At 40.8% G+C, this 13,124-nt stretch overlaps 1 long non-coding RNA gene across 8 annotated transcripts in view; it reads left to right on the top strand.

The window, feature by feature from the left end:
• LOC108444764 overlaps nt 1–13,124 on the top strand; it is a 250,212-nt gene that overhangs the window by 206,291 nt on the left and 30,797 nt on the right. For 2 of the 8 annotated variants that reach the window (XR_001859441.1, XR_001859442.1), the window contains exons 3-7: nt 47–221; nt 299–504; nt 7,601–7,733; nt 7,900–7,948; nt 12,385–12,467. This is a non-coding gene — a long non-coding RNA (uncharacterized LOC108444764). Of the gene's footprint in view, nt 1–46; nt 222–298; nt 505–4,763; nt 4,836–7,600; nt 7,734–7,899; nt 7,949–10,811; nt 11,546–12,248 lie in introns of those variants that run through there. The other 6 variants (XR_001859438.1, XR_001859440.1, XR_001859443.1 and 3 more) reach the window with 5 other exon arrangements.

The raw sequence follows: 13,124 nt of genomic DNA, 5'->3' as shown, positions 1-13,124 counted from the left end.
CACTACTAGAAGTCAGACTTACTTTTAAACTTTCTTTTTTACACAGCCTCACTCGGAGTGTCTCTGCTCTGGGGAATCACAGGAGAACCACAGCATGAACCTTCAGTATTTGCACAACGTGGTTCAAGCTCTCGTGGATATGGATGAACCTACTTGGACACCAGGGACCCTTCATGAAAGATAAATGAAGCTGCTCATGAGATCCATGCAGAATAGCTGATGTATGCCTTTTATTCAATTCACAGTTTATTTATATTTATTATCCTTTATGCTAATGCTTGTCTATGTGCATCAACAGTTCCCATGACGGTACAGTAGGAGGCATTATTCCCACTTGTTTGAGTTGTGGATTGCTTTTGAAAAAACCACAAACACAGAACAATGAAAAGGAACCACGCTTTCCAGCCCATCAAGAGGGAATACAGCAGAATCTAATGGAATATTCAACACAACAGTGTGAATGCACAGTGAATGTATGCAGCTCTCAAAATCCCTGGAAAACAGGTAAGCACAGTTCCATTCTGTGAATATTTTTTGTGACTGGGGAGTCTCAGCATGTGGTATCCCTCAAGCCTGGTTTTCCTCGGTCAAGTTCCCATGTTGCGACCTTTTTTCCCTTTCCCAGACTGATTGTCTCATGTAAGGACCAGATTTTGGTGGATAAGTCAATGTTTTTTTAATCATTACAGTCACTCCAAGGGTGCAGCTATCAGGATACATTGATACTCATTTTCTAGGAATTTAAAACTTTATTGTCATTGATACAGCACCAAAGCAACCTGCAAATTCACTAAGTTACAGAGTTCTTAATGAGTAAAGCCAAGTAAAGGCTTTCAACATCTCTTCTACATCCTCACAATTGCTTCTAGGGCTCTCTATTGATTTCAGTACTTGCTGTGGCTTCCTCTACCTTGAGGAACCAGTTCTGGAATTGTCATTGACTTCATCTAGAAATTTGATTGTTTCCAAGACACAAAATCCCTTTTAAAAGATATGAACCATCCTCTGATACAATGTATATTAGTAAAAATTCATAGAATTTTCATAGAATTCATAGAATTTTTACTCTATTAAATGTTAAGCAACTAAACAGATCATTCAAAGTCAAATAAAGAGATCACAGAGGAACTGAACAAACATTAGAAGTCTCTCAGGCATTCAGGAACTGCCAAGTGAATATTCCACTTCTGTGACACCTGTGAATTCCTTTTAGGTGTATTTGAGTATTTGTAAGTACACTCAAATTCAGTGATCTCAGATTTACATGGTTGTACAAATACTGCTATTTTATTCTTTAGAATTACTGATAGTTTTGGAATAAAATTATCCAGGAACTGAAAATAGCAGTGAGGCAAAACAGCCAATCCACTGATCAAATCTGTGTTTAGATATAGCAGGGTATCCCTTTAATTTTTCATTAATTTATTAAGGAAATTTATGAGCAGTATTAAAGCATATGTTAGAACATATGGCAAATAGGCTCCACCATATGGCTGAGCCATGACTTTACCCTATTAGCCATCTATCCAGAGGCTAAGTCAGGGCTGGATTAACTTGCCATGTGCCATGTTGGGGGGTTTACAGTCCAGACCAGAACTCTGCTGAAGTTTTTCTCCTGCCCCAGATGTGCTGCAATTATCAGCTGTTCTAGGAGGGAACAATGCTGGTTAGGGGAGAAGCAGAACTCTGCCTATCCTCATGTGTAGAGGTTGCCAGGAAACAGAATTTCTTCTGAAATCTCTGCAAGAAACATTGTTTTGGTTTCTAGAGACTACTTAGGGAAGATATGGAGCTTTTCTGGAAGAAAGAATGCAAATGAGAGGGTTGGATCAGCTCAGGTTTAAAAAGAATTTAAACTCATTAAAGTGTAAACAAAGGTGATGGTTCTGGTTGATTTGCACAACTGCTCTCGAAAAAGTTAAATGTGCACAGACTTCTCTGCCCCAAAGACAAATAGGCTGGAGCTGAGACTTTTAAAGAACCCCATTTAACTTCAACCCAGCTGTTCTATCTCATCTATGTGTAAATGAGAAATAGTTGTTTGGGGTATCTTTAAAAAGCAGTACATTCACTTATCTCAAACTCGTCAGTTGGGCCCTAGACACTGAAGGCATTTGCAAGGGAGAATAATTGCTCACAGCTGAGATATATAGACTTTTTTTTGCAGTCATAATATTGCATAATATGTGTGCTCAGGGTACTGATTTATCCTGGTCAAAGCACAAAATGAGCCCATTCGAACATTAGTACTACTGTAAAAAGAAATACAGAATGGCCACCATTCCCATCTCAAGTGTTAAGTCCTCGTTCTGGATTTCCTAAAAACATTTCCTGTTCAAATACAGAAAGAAACAGGATAGAAAATTAAGTGGAAACATTTGTTTTGTGAATAGATAACAAAACTGAAATAGGAGGTATAAAGAAAGCAGAAGAAAAGAAAGCTATCCTCAAGTTAAGGCTGTCAAAGCAGCTTTTGTTGGTTTGTAAATGAAAGCTTATTCAGCTATTTTTTCCTCAATTAAATATATGAGGTGTCCACAGCAACAGCCATTTTGCAGGATGCCTATATCTCATGATGTTCTGGATATTGAGCAGCTGAGAAAGTGGAAAGGGAAATGCAATAACCATAACACAGGACTTTAAGAGTACCTTCTAGGGAAAGAAGGAGTACTTACTGCCACAGAAAAACAATTTTCTTGACAGTAATGCTAATTTTAAAAGTTTTGTTTATTTCTAAAGAAATTATGCATTTCCTTTTCTGTTCTTGCTGTCTTTTGTTGTGTGATATGTGAATTTTAAAAGATAATTTTACATAAACATTGAAATAAAAATTCAGATTTTTTTCAAGTCATCATGTAACAAATCTAGCTTTGCAGCAGGTAAAAGTCCTTTCCAAATCACTGAAGTGACAGCAGAGATACTAGTTATAGGGGCTGAGGCTCTGCAGTCAAACTGTTAGACACGCTGGTAAAAGAAATTTTAAAATACAGTTTCTCTAGCGTGGCTGTTGGTCACAGCTCAGTAGGTGTTGTGCAAGGGAGAGAATGCAAGAGCTACCTAGAAAATATTTTAAAACTTATTTTGATATTTATGTTTGCTGTCAATTATATGAGGACTGAGTACTACACCTTCCTGCACAGAGCCCATATGTGTCTGGCAGAGCAGGGAGCAGCAGAAGTAAAGGGTTAATCCAAGCCCTTCAGTTACAGAGAAGAGAGCTTTGACATAAATTTTGGTGCTACATCTGTATTTATAATTTAAACCCCACCCAATATTGTATCATAGAATCACAAAATGGTTTGGGTTGGAACCCACAACAATCATCTGGTTCTGTGCAAGATCCTGGCCCTGTAAATCCAGTGGCAATATAAAACCTGATATAAATCTGCAGTGTAGAGAGGGAACAGTAGACAAGGATTTTGGTCAGCATTTCTAAGGCAATTTTCTCTCACAGCCTTTCTTCCAGACACTCTTTAGCATCAGGTTGATATATGCTGAGATAGTCAGTATATCTTTCAGATTCCTCCAAACATCTGTATTTACCTTTCAGCATTTCTGAACATGACATGGGGAAGGATACCAGGGATAGGGAACTATTTGTGTGCACCATGTTCCTATATTTAAAAAGTGACTACAAAGCTGGAGATGTAAGGAAAATTTTTCACCGTGAGAACAATTAACTCTTGGAATAATCTCCCCAGGGAAATGACAGATCCCCCAACACTGGACACTTCTAAGATTTGCCTTGACTGGCTGCTGGACCATCTTGTCTAGACAGTGCTTCTCCCAAGAAAGGTTGGACCAGATGATCCTTGAGGTCCCTTCTAACCTGTTGTTCTGTGATTCAAACCCCTTCAGATATACTGGTGTTCACCATGCATTTCTGACAATTCATGTTAGAGAACAAATTCAGTGGGTATAAACTGAAACAGGTGAAGAACAGTGTTTCTGAGATCACCTGGAGAGGGAGAGCTGATTTGGCACAAAGCTTAGCTTAGCTTGTGTAGTCTGCTACAAGAGAGGCTAAGAGAGGACATTCTTGCTTGCTCTAAACATTAGAGACACAGGGGAGGTGGGGAATGGCTGCTTAGGTAGGAGGGCAGTGCTGAACACAGAAGAGCATTTCAAAATGCTGAATCTAAAAGCAATTTGAATGAAAACTGGAATTAGAATTCAGTTCACTGTAAGAAGGTAAAAAAAGAGCAGAAGATAAATGAGTAAAACAATTTTGTTGCTAGCTAATGTAAAGCCTGTGCTGTGTTATCTTTTAGTGTCTATAAAAGCAGCCCTGTCCCGTTGCTCCTGTTGCTGGGTGATTGGGGTGCCTGTGGAAGATCACCCTTGCAGCCAGGGTGAAGCCAGTGTTAAGGTGCTGTTACCAGCAGGTTTCTGTGTGTGTGTGAAATTGCCTTACAAGTGGACAGGATCAATGTTCGCACCCTTGGGATACGGAGCAGTGCTCAGCCACAGTCAGATGTGCTCCCTAACAGGTCTGCAAACAAGGGCTTTACTCTGAGCTGAATTCCTCTTCCTCTTTTTCATTCTTACAAAACAAACCATGAGGTCCTGCATACTCTTTTTTCCTCTCATACTATTAAATTTTCTCAGAGACCTCTCAGGTAGCAGCCTTGAATGCTCAGTTGGAATAGGTGATAGCTCAGCAAATTTGTGAGCTAAATGCTACATATTTGTACCATACCTGTGGTACATTGTGTTCTCCATAACAAAATTAACTCCTTTTCCTTCTCCTGTATGAACAACAGGTCATCCTCTGCCCTGTTATGGCTACAATGTCAACAACAAATTTGAGCCAGGGACAGAGCTGTTAAGCCCTGGTAAGATAACTGAAGCATGCCTTTCTTAGATATGAAGCAAATGTATCTACCCTAGAGAAGATCTGTTACTCTATTTTTCCTCAAGCTAATTGGAGGTTTGTTTTGCAATGTCTTAGCATGGCAGTTTAGGTACTAATGCTGTCACACAGGTCCCATAGACTCTAACAAGAATACAACACACCTGAAAATACTGAGTGCTGTGAGTGATATTTCTGTTGGAATTCATGCTTACCACAACTAACTAGCTAAATACAGGGGATTCAGAGAGAGGATTAAAATGATCCTGTCTGACAGGAATAGCTACAGGCACTTGTATTAACTGGATTATTAATCTCCACAAAGTACTGAATAGCGAAATAGAGTTTTCTATATTTTCAGAGATAGTATTCTTAAAGATGTCTGATTTTTCAAAGGGAACATAAAATGTGACTGAAGCATTTCCATTAAGGAGAAGACAGGACCTGCAGGGTGTTAAACTAGCTCTTTGAGAGGCTGAAAATCTCAGGAGGGAAGCAGAGCACAAGCCACTCTCAAAGTTCTAGAAATTGATTTTCTTTTCTCTCCCTTGCTGCATTTTACTAACTTGGGTATTGATGACATACATGCTATTTTAATGGTCATGTCCAACACAACAAAACACCCATGAACTGTATTCGAATTAGTCTTTACCATGTATGAATAAGTTCTACAAGTCTTACCTTCAAAAAATATAAGTTTTATAGGCTACCCTTAGGTATTAGACAGCTATATCTGTAGCTATAATAAAAACAAAGAGTGGCACTAGCTGATAAATTGACATCTAGACAACTATAGCTTTTTGAGAGGGTTGCTACAATGTTCCTCATCATGAAGTACCCTTCAGAGTGGAGCTGCTTGACCTAGCTTTGCAATGCTTCCTCAGCCAGGTTTTCTTATGGAATATGTTTACTCACTGGTTATAAAGATTTGGCTGAATAAGGACTGTATAATCTGGATACTTAATCATGGAAGCTGCCTTATTTATAATACTGTTTCTTATCCAGATTGTCAAAAGAGTTGGTAACCTGACAAATATTCCCACTCTGTAACTATTAACAGTCAGGTTAGAGAAAGCAGTCTGCAAAAACACCTGTACAGGAGCTGTTGAAGCCCAGATCAGCAGGATGTTGCTACAGGTAGTGTTAAGGTTAATGTGAACGTGATTTAGAAAGATTTGCACAGTGTGGCCAGCATTTCACAGAATTTCCAGTTATCCAGCAGCATCTACCTGATAATCTCAGTGTCTCTCAGCACAAAGTCAGTTTGCTGCTACTGAAAGTCACAACAGTAGAGTAACTTGTGTGGGACATGAACGCTCCCGAAGTCAGGACAACAGAACCTCCATTTATAAATGAAAGGCAATAAATTTTCCTTAACTTTATCAGGAATTATTTTTGAGCAAATGCATGATCCTCTATCCCTGTGCTGTATTTCTGCTCAGACACTATGAAAAAAACCAAGGGAATGTTATCAAGCCTTACTTCAGCAGGTCTCACATGCCTGGAGAGGAGCAGACTATCACTAAATCCATTAAGGTTTGCTCAGGTGAAGAACTGAACTGATACTTTAAGCAGAAAGCAAACTATGGCAGTGTCAGGCAAAGAAAGTGCAGCAGTAGAGTTGTAGTAGGCAAAGATGCTTTGCTACCAAGGGCATGTCATGCAAGGTAATTGAGGGTATGAGTGGACACAGAGCAGCTCAGTTGAATTAGATTAGAGCAAAACCTGTCGATAAACAAGAGGTGAGGACAGGAAAACTAGGAGAATTAACAAGAGGAAAAAAATATTCTTTAAAAAACCAGAAAGGTATGTTATTGCGAGCAAAATGAAACAATAATCAAATCAATGCTTTTAGAAAAACTTCTGGTGCTTTTTTAGCTGTGCAGCACAAACCCTATATGAGAGCAGTACCTCTGGACCTACAACCTCTGCTATTATTTCTCATTAGTATCATTTTAGAGTCTTTACTTCTCCAGTAATATTATTAGAAATAACAATAAAAGCAATACCATGTATCCTCAGGGTTGGTGCAGGCTTCAGACTTTCAACAATATATTTTTTGGGAGCATTTTTAATTCCTATCTTAGTATTCACAATCCTTTTAGGTAAGCATAACTATGAGAATATTGCCTTTTCTTTTCTAGCTATGGTTTGGTCACCTCCTGACAGATTCAGCATCTAGTAGACAATGTAAAGAAGTATTGATCTCTCCATCTCCTGCTCCATCACTCTGCCTCTCTGGGCTAAAACTCCAAGCACTACACGCATTATAAAAGAGATATTCCTCTGCTTACATGTTGCCTCCCTACTGCCTTTTTTTTTTTAACTTCCCACATTCCAGGATATCTGTTACAACTCCAATTTGTCAGTGCAAATGCATTCAGGAAGCTGCATCAATGTGGAGTCAGTAAGGTACTATAATTAAGGATATATCTAGGCAAATCCTATAGCAGGACTTTAATGCAGCAGCTTGAGATTTTGAATGTCCAAGACTCTGACTTAAAGAAAATAAAATAAAAGGGTTATCTATTGTTTCAGTATCTTGAATCTATGCAGGGCAGACCCCTACAGAGCTACTGGTGACTTGCTCTGGGTCAGCTCTCAGTTCCAGCCAAGCAATCTCCCAGAGATTGGTGCAGTCAGGACCATCAAAGCCAGGAAGTCAGAAGGAAACAGTTCAGACTGTTGCATTTATCCTTAACATTTTGTAACCGCATACCTATGTTTTGTCACTACATTTTATTTTAGCATAAACATTTCCTTTGGGCACCTGGACTTCACAGCAATGGGATCTTTTCAAAGTACATGATCCAAAGATGTCATGCTTGCTTCAAACTGCTTGTAGATGAAACACCAGCTGGATGAGAAGTTTGATGAACAGGTAAACAGAGTAATGGGTGGATTATCTTTCATGTAGTAAGCAGCAGCCACAGCAAAGTGAGTGCTTTGTTAAAGGAAGGGTAGCAGTGCTTTACAACAAATGATTCTTTATTTTAAAAACTCCAGCCACTCCTCTGTGTTAACAAACCTTATTTCCCCATCTCAAGGTGCCCGTGGACAGGAGCTGGATGACATGTGAGCTAGAAGATACATGGAGTAAGCCATGGTTCTCTTTTTTTATCTTGATCTGACTTTGATTTTCACCAATTTCTTGCCTGGCTCAGTATATATCCTCAAATTTATTGTTGAACCTTGATGCTTTCTCTTCTGCAGTAAAGTGCAGTTTGACCTGTTAGCTTCTCCTTTTAATAGATGTTTATGTGAAAACCTCAAGACATCAGCTGCACAGCACTCTGAGATAAAATATTCCTTGATGAGAGAGACATGTAGTGATTATGCCTCATAAAGTATAATAAATTTCAATCCCTACAACATCAGCATGGGTACACATTCTATTCTCTGTGAGGCCATCTCCTCATCTAGGTTTCATTATCTGCTTGCAGACTGATCTCATTTTGTTTTTAAAGTGTAAAGAAGGAAAAGGGAGTAAAGTAATTGTGACAGTGATAATTTGCAACCCATGCCAGAGAAGCCAGTCCTTTGGAGTTGTTGTTTTGTGGTGGGTGAGGGAGAAGGTTGTAGGTGATAAAGCAGGTTTTCTGCTCCTGTAGTTGTTTTGTTCATTTGGTGCCAGCTGAATGGTGGTCCCTTCATGCCATCAGTATCTCTACAGCCTGTCTGTCCCAGTGGGGAGCAGTGACAGTGCAAAAATCTGAGTTTATGTTTCTCTTTTTTGTAATTCATTAAAGGTGAGAAAAAGGCCTCTGTGCATTGAATTACTCTGATGCAGAATGCTTTCCAGCAGTTTATAAACCTGTCCTTTAGGGTTTCAGTGATAGCCAAAAGAGAGCATGCATTTTTTTGAATCTTATTTTCTAGATTCACAGAAAAAAAAATACCACAACAAATATATTCTTTCTTTCTGCATCATGGTGTTGGGGTCCCTCCCCCCTGCCATGGAGCTGGGGGAGAGGGGCCGTGAGGGGAGGCACGGGGTCCCCCTGCCACTGGTCACCTTTGTTTCCCATTGGTTGGTTTGTGGTCCCCGGGGTGGCCAAGGACCCTCGGGTCCCGTGACTGGGGGAGTTCCTGAGCTGAGCCCCGGCCATGCGGCTGGAGAAATAAACATCTCTGAAACATCTACCACGAATCTGGCCATATATACTTCGCTTTCCATGAGACTCCTGGTTTGAAATATGCTTGTTGCAGTAATCCCCGCTGCAACATCATGGCATTTCAAAAAATATCCATGTCATTTGTATCAATGTATAGAAAATTATGTGCTTGCCTGTTGAGGTGGGATGGTATGTAGTAACAGCCCTTGTCTCCAGGCTGCTGAGTAATTTAAATAATCTTTCTTTATTGATGGATCATGTCAAGGCCTAAGAAAAATATCATTGTGCTGCACCTGAATTTTTTTATAAATAAATAACAGAAAGTGGGCTAATGATATTGTTTCTCACAGTAATTGCATCAATTAAAATAAGAAACACTGTGGGAACTTCATGTCTAAAGTTTTTGTTTAAAACCTGAAGAAATCCACTGTGAGCCTCGGGCTCTCTCCCAGGTGGTTTACATAAATTTGAAACATGGGAGTGTTTCAAAGCACTTATGCAACAGCAATTAGGTATTTAATTACTCCCTTCTATTAGATCCTGTTGTTAAATCCAGTTCATAACCCATGAACATTCTGGGCTACCAAGGCAGGAGCCTCAAACCAAGCTGGAACAAACAACGTGGTTGGGCAGAGGCCATTAACTGTAGTACTAACCCTTGTTTATATATGTAATATATAAACTATAGTAATGGTGTGCTGAGGAAAGATGGGCGTGTTGATTGCTCTGCAGCCCTAAGAGCGAGTCCAGCTCCACCAGGCACTTCATCTTATCAGTTCTTATGTGCACTGAGTTTTGAGTCCATGAGAGTCAGGCAAGTGGCACTACCAGGCTCACAAAAAGGGCTGCATAAATGGACTGTGCCACTTCTCATAAAAATAACCTCTGACTTTGAAGAGCCCACCCCAAACACATCGCCTTTCCTTCTACGAGATAAAATACTCATCTTTAGCAAGCTCTAAAATAGTTTTCCACCTGAGGCCACTAATAACATAGGGCTCAGAAGTTAATATATTGACCCATACTATAAACTAGATTTTTAACTGAGTATTAACTGGAACCTGGTAAGATCTCTGCAGTAAATGAGGTTTGTATTGAATAAAATGGCTGACATGGAAGTAGCATGAATTTCTTAGTGAGTTTGCTTTAAATGTGCCTTAGGAGCTCAGTAACATAAATCACAGAACTTCCATTATTTAATTTTTAATCACAGATTTTAATAGCTTCATAATTCACTGTTGTTTTTAATTACCATTCATATCTACAAAAAAAAAAACAGGCTCAAAGAAAAAGAAATCAAACATCAGAACCTGGTTTTGATTTAGAAACATTCGTAGTATTAAAATAGAACAGTTGCTCCTAGCTAAACTGTTTGAATTATACATGAATTCATTTCCTCTGGTTTCCATGGTGCTATTTTGGAATATTTTCTTCAACCATTGATTTACATTTTATGTTCAAGCTGAAATTCCACTTCAATATTCAAAGATATTAGGTCAGCTATACAATTTATTAATTCATGAAAGTAAATACCATATTCTACCACAAGTGTCTTGTGTTGGCTGCTCACTGACCAGGAAGTGCCACAGGGACAGTGAATCAGAACATTTCTGGGGTGTCTGCAGAAATCTAAGATTCAGAAAAGCAAATGTAAACCCCAGTGTGCTGTGGGTAACAGCCAGCCAGGAGGAATGTCAGAGTCCAAATGGCATCCTGAGGCAAACATGCATGCTGTTAACTATGCCACTTTGGTTCATGGGAAGAAGTAAACTCATAATAATAATAGTGCTTTGTCAGTCATTTGTTTTTTTCCAAATCTAAACTGCAGCTGATGTATCTTGCAGTGCTATAGAAGCTAGAATGCATTGGAAAAATTTCCTGATCCACCTCAGTGTGAGTACAGCCAAGAAAAACTGTTCACTGCAAAGGAACAACTTGATTTAAATTTTGCATTTCCTTGAGTCCAGTAGTGCTACACCTGCTTTCAGCTCAAACTTTTATATTTCACAAGTATCAAGAGGCAAAGAGAAGCCTCCTTTTAATTTTGTGTCCCAGCCTGATTTCCCTTTAGCCTATCTCCCTGCTTTCCCACTCTGGAGCTGGGCAGAAACCAGCATGGAGAACGGTGAGGTCACCCTCTGCACCCACAGGAGTCCCCACAGCCAAAACAGTGGGGCACCATCTCCATTGGAGCACCCAGTCTGGATCATTCTCCTTTGCAACACTGACTGCAGCTGTCTTTGGATCTGACACTCAGCAGAGACTAAACACAACTGCTGCAACGTCAGAAGTCAATCATGATGGATTAATTAAATAGAAGTTAAACTGCTGTCATCCCTCTTCATTCCTTCTCATCAGGACATCTTCCTCCTTCATCTGCAGCAGAGTTCAGCTGAGGCAGAGCAGAATGCAGACATGTAGCTTGCACAGCTACAGTGGGAAGTAGATGTGGGTACATCTATGTATATACACAAAGACATATGTTTTAAATAGATGTATATACATAGATATATATACACACACACTGAATAGTTGTCACTATAAATAAATAATGTAAAGAAATGCCATATTTACAGATAATATCGCCAGCTGGAGGATCCGTGTGTCCTTATCTGTGTGTCGTGACCTGCTACGCAGGACGGGATGTGTGTGGTGTCTCTGAGCACAAGGGTTTAATTGTAGAGGAATGAAGTTCCTCGCATTGAGGTTATCATTAGGGGTAAATTGAATCAGCTAATTGTTTAGTTACACCTTTTATCAGTCTTTGTACCAGAATAAATAGCTCCAAAGCCTAGACACTTTGTTTATTACTGTGCTCTACAGATGATGTGTCTGTGCCTTCAGAATAAATCCTGTGTGTCTCCTCTTGCTTGAAGGAAGAGGCAGGAGGGATGATGTTGGCAATGGAAGGGGTCAGAATTCAATGCTTCTTTTCAGCTTTTTTTTCCCTTTGACTTTGACTCGCAGTTTTAGGACCCTTCTAAATTTTAGTGTTAGGAAAATGGGAAGAAAGCTCTATTTCAAAACCAAAAATTAATTCTAAAATTGAACCTGTTTCATTCACCCTGAGGAGATCTAAAAGCCTGAAATAAAATCCAGCCAAAGCCATTAAGTATTCTCATGCAGACTCTTCCCCCTCCTCCCTGCTGCCAGGGAAGAAATGGTTCCTTTAGTAGAAATGATCCAAGAATGAGGCGTAATATCCCTTGGACTACAGAAAGCATGACCATCCCAGCATGGGCTGCACAAAATGGACCCATCTTCCATTTATATATTTACAGGGACCTCAGCAGTGCTGTCCTGGTGCACTGAGGATTCTGCAGCCACAGTATTGCTGCAGAATGTCAGGAAGGGACACAGCCCTCATCACACTGCCCTCCTCAACTGAATGAAACAGCTTTTTCATTTCTCTGACAGCTGATGAAGATCCGTCCTGAGGATGGTTTCACTGTGTACCAAGGATGAACAGTGGGGACCTGTGGATATCTTCTCCTTACCAGGTGTGAAATGGGTGTTCTGGGTCCAGGAGCCTGGTCAATTAGAGAGAGGCAATACCCACAAAACTGGTAAATGCAGTACACGGAGCACCCTGAGCCTTTCCCAGGCAAGGAAAGAAACGACTGCCATTTCCCAGAGCAGGCACTGGGCTTTGCAGGCCTGCCAGAACTGTCGCAGAGTGGCACCAGCCCAGCAGGGAGCACCCCAGCAGAAGCATTCAGCCATGCCAGCCGGGCAGACGCGTCCGTGTGAGCTCCTGCCCTGCCGCGGGTCAGCACTCGGGATTCAGCAGCCGAGGGTAGATAACTCATACAGGAGCTGGAGCAGAGTGTGCCCCAAATAATGCTGCCTTTCCAGCTCTGCGCAGAGGGAGAGAAACAAAGAGAGGAAGGGCAGCGTTTTCCCCGCTCTGCTCCTGCCCCGGCGGGGACGCACGGGCGGTGCCCGCCGCAGCGAGCCCCGGCTCCATCGGGCGGCACCGCCGGCTGCTCCGGCATCAGCCCGAGCTTTGAGCTACGTGGGCATTCTTCTGTCAGGCTTCCACCCCGCGCACCTGAGCAGTTCCTGCCTCAGAATCACCACATTCAACAGATTCCTGGTCTCCTGTGCCACTGCATGGCCACACGCAGAAATGCAGGTCTGGGAAGGAGCTTTTGTGC

The sequence above is a fragment of the Corvus brachyrhynchos genome, unplaced genomic scaffold (assembly GCF_000691975.1).
Source record: "Corvus brachyrhynchos isolate BGI_N302 unplaced genomic scaffold, ASM69197v1 scaffold221, whole genome shotgun sequence".
NCBI lineage: Eukaryota > Metazoa > Chordata > Aves > Passeriformes > Corvidae > Corvus > Corvus brachyrhynchos.
Note: the sequence above shows the minus strand (reverse complement) of the source record. Positions and strands in the feature narration are given on the sequence as shown.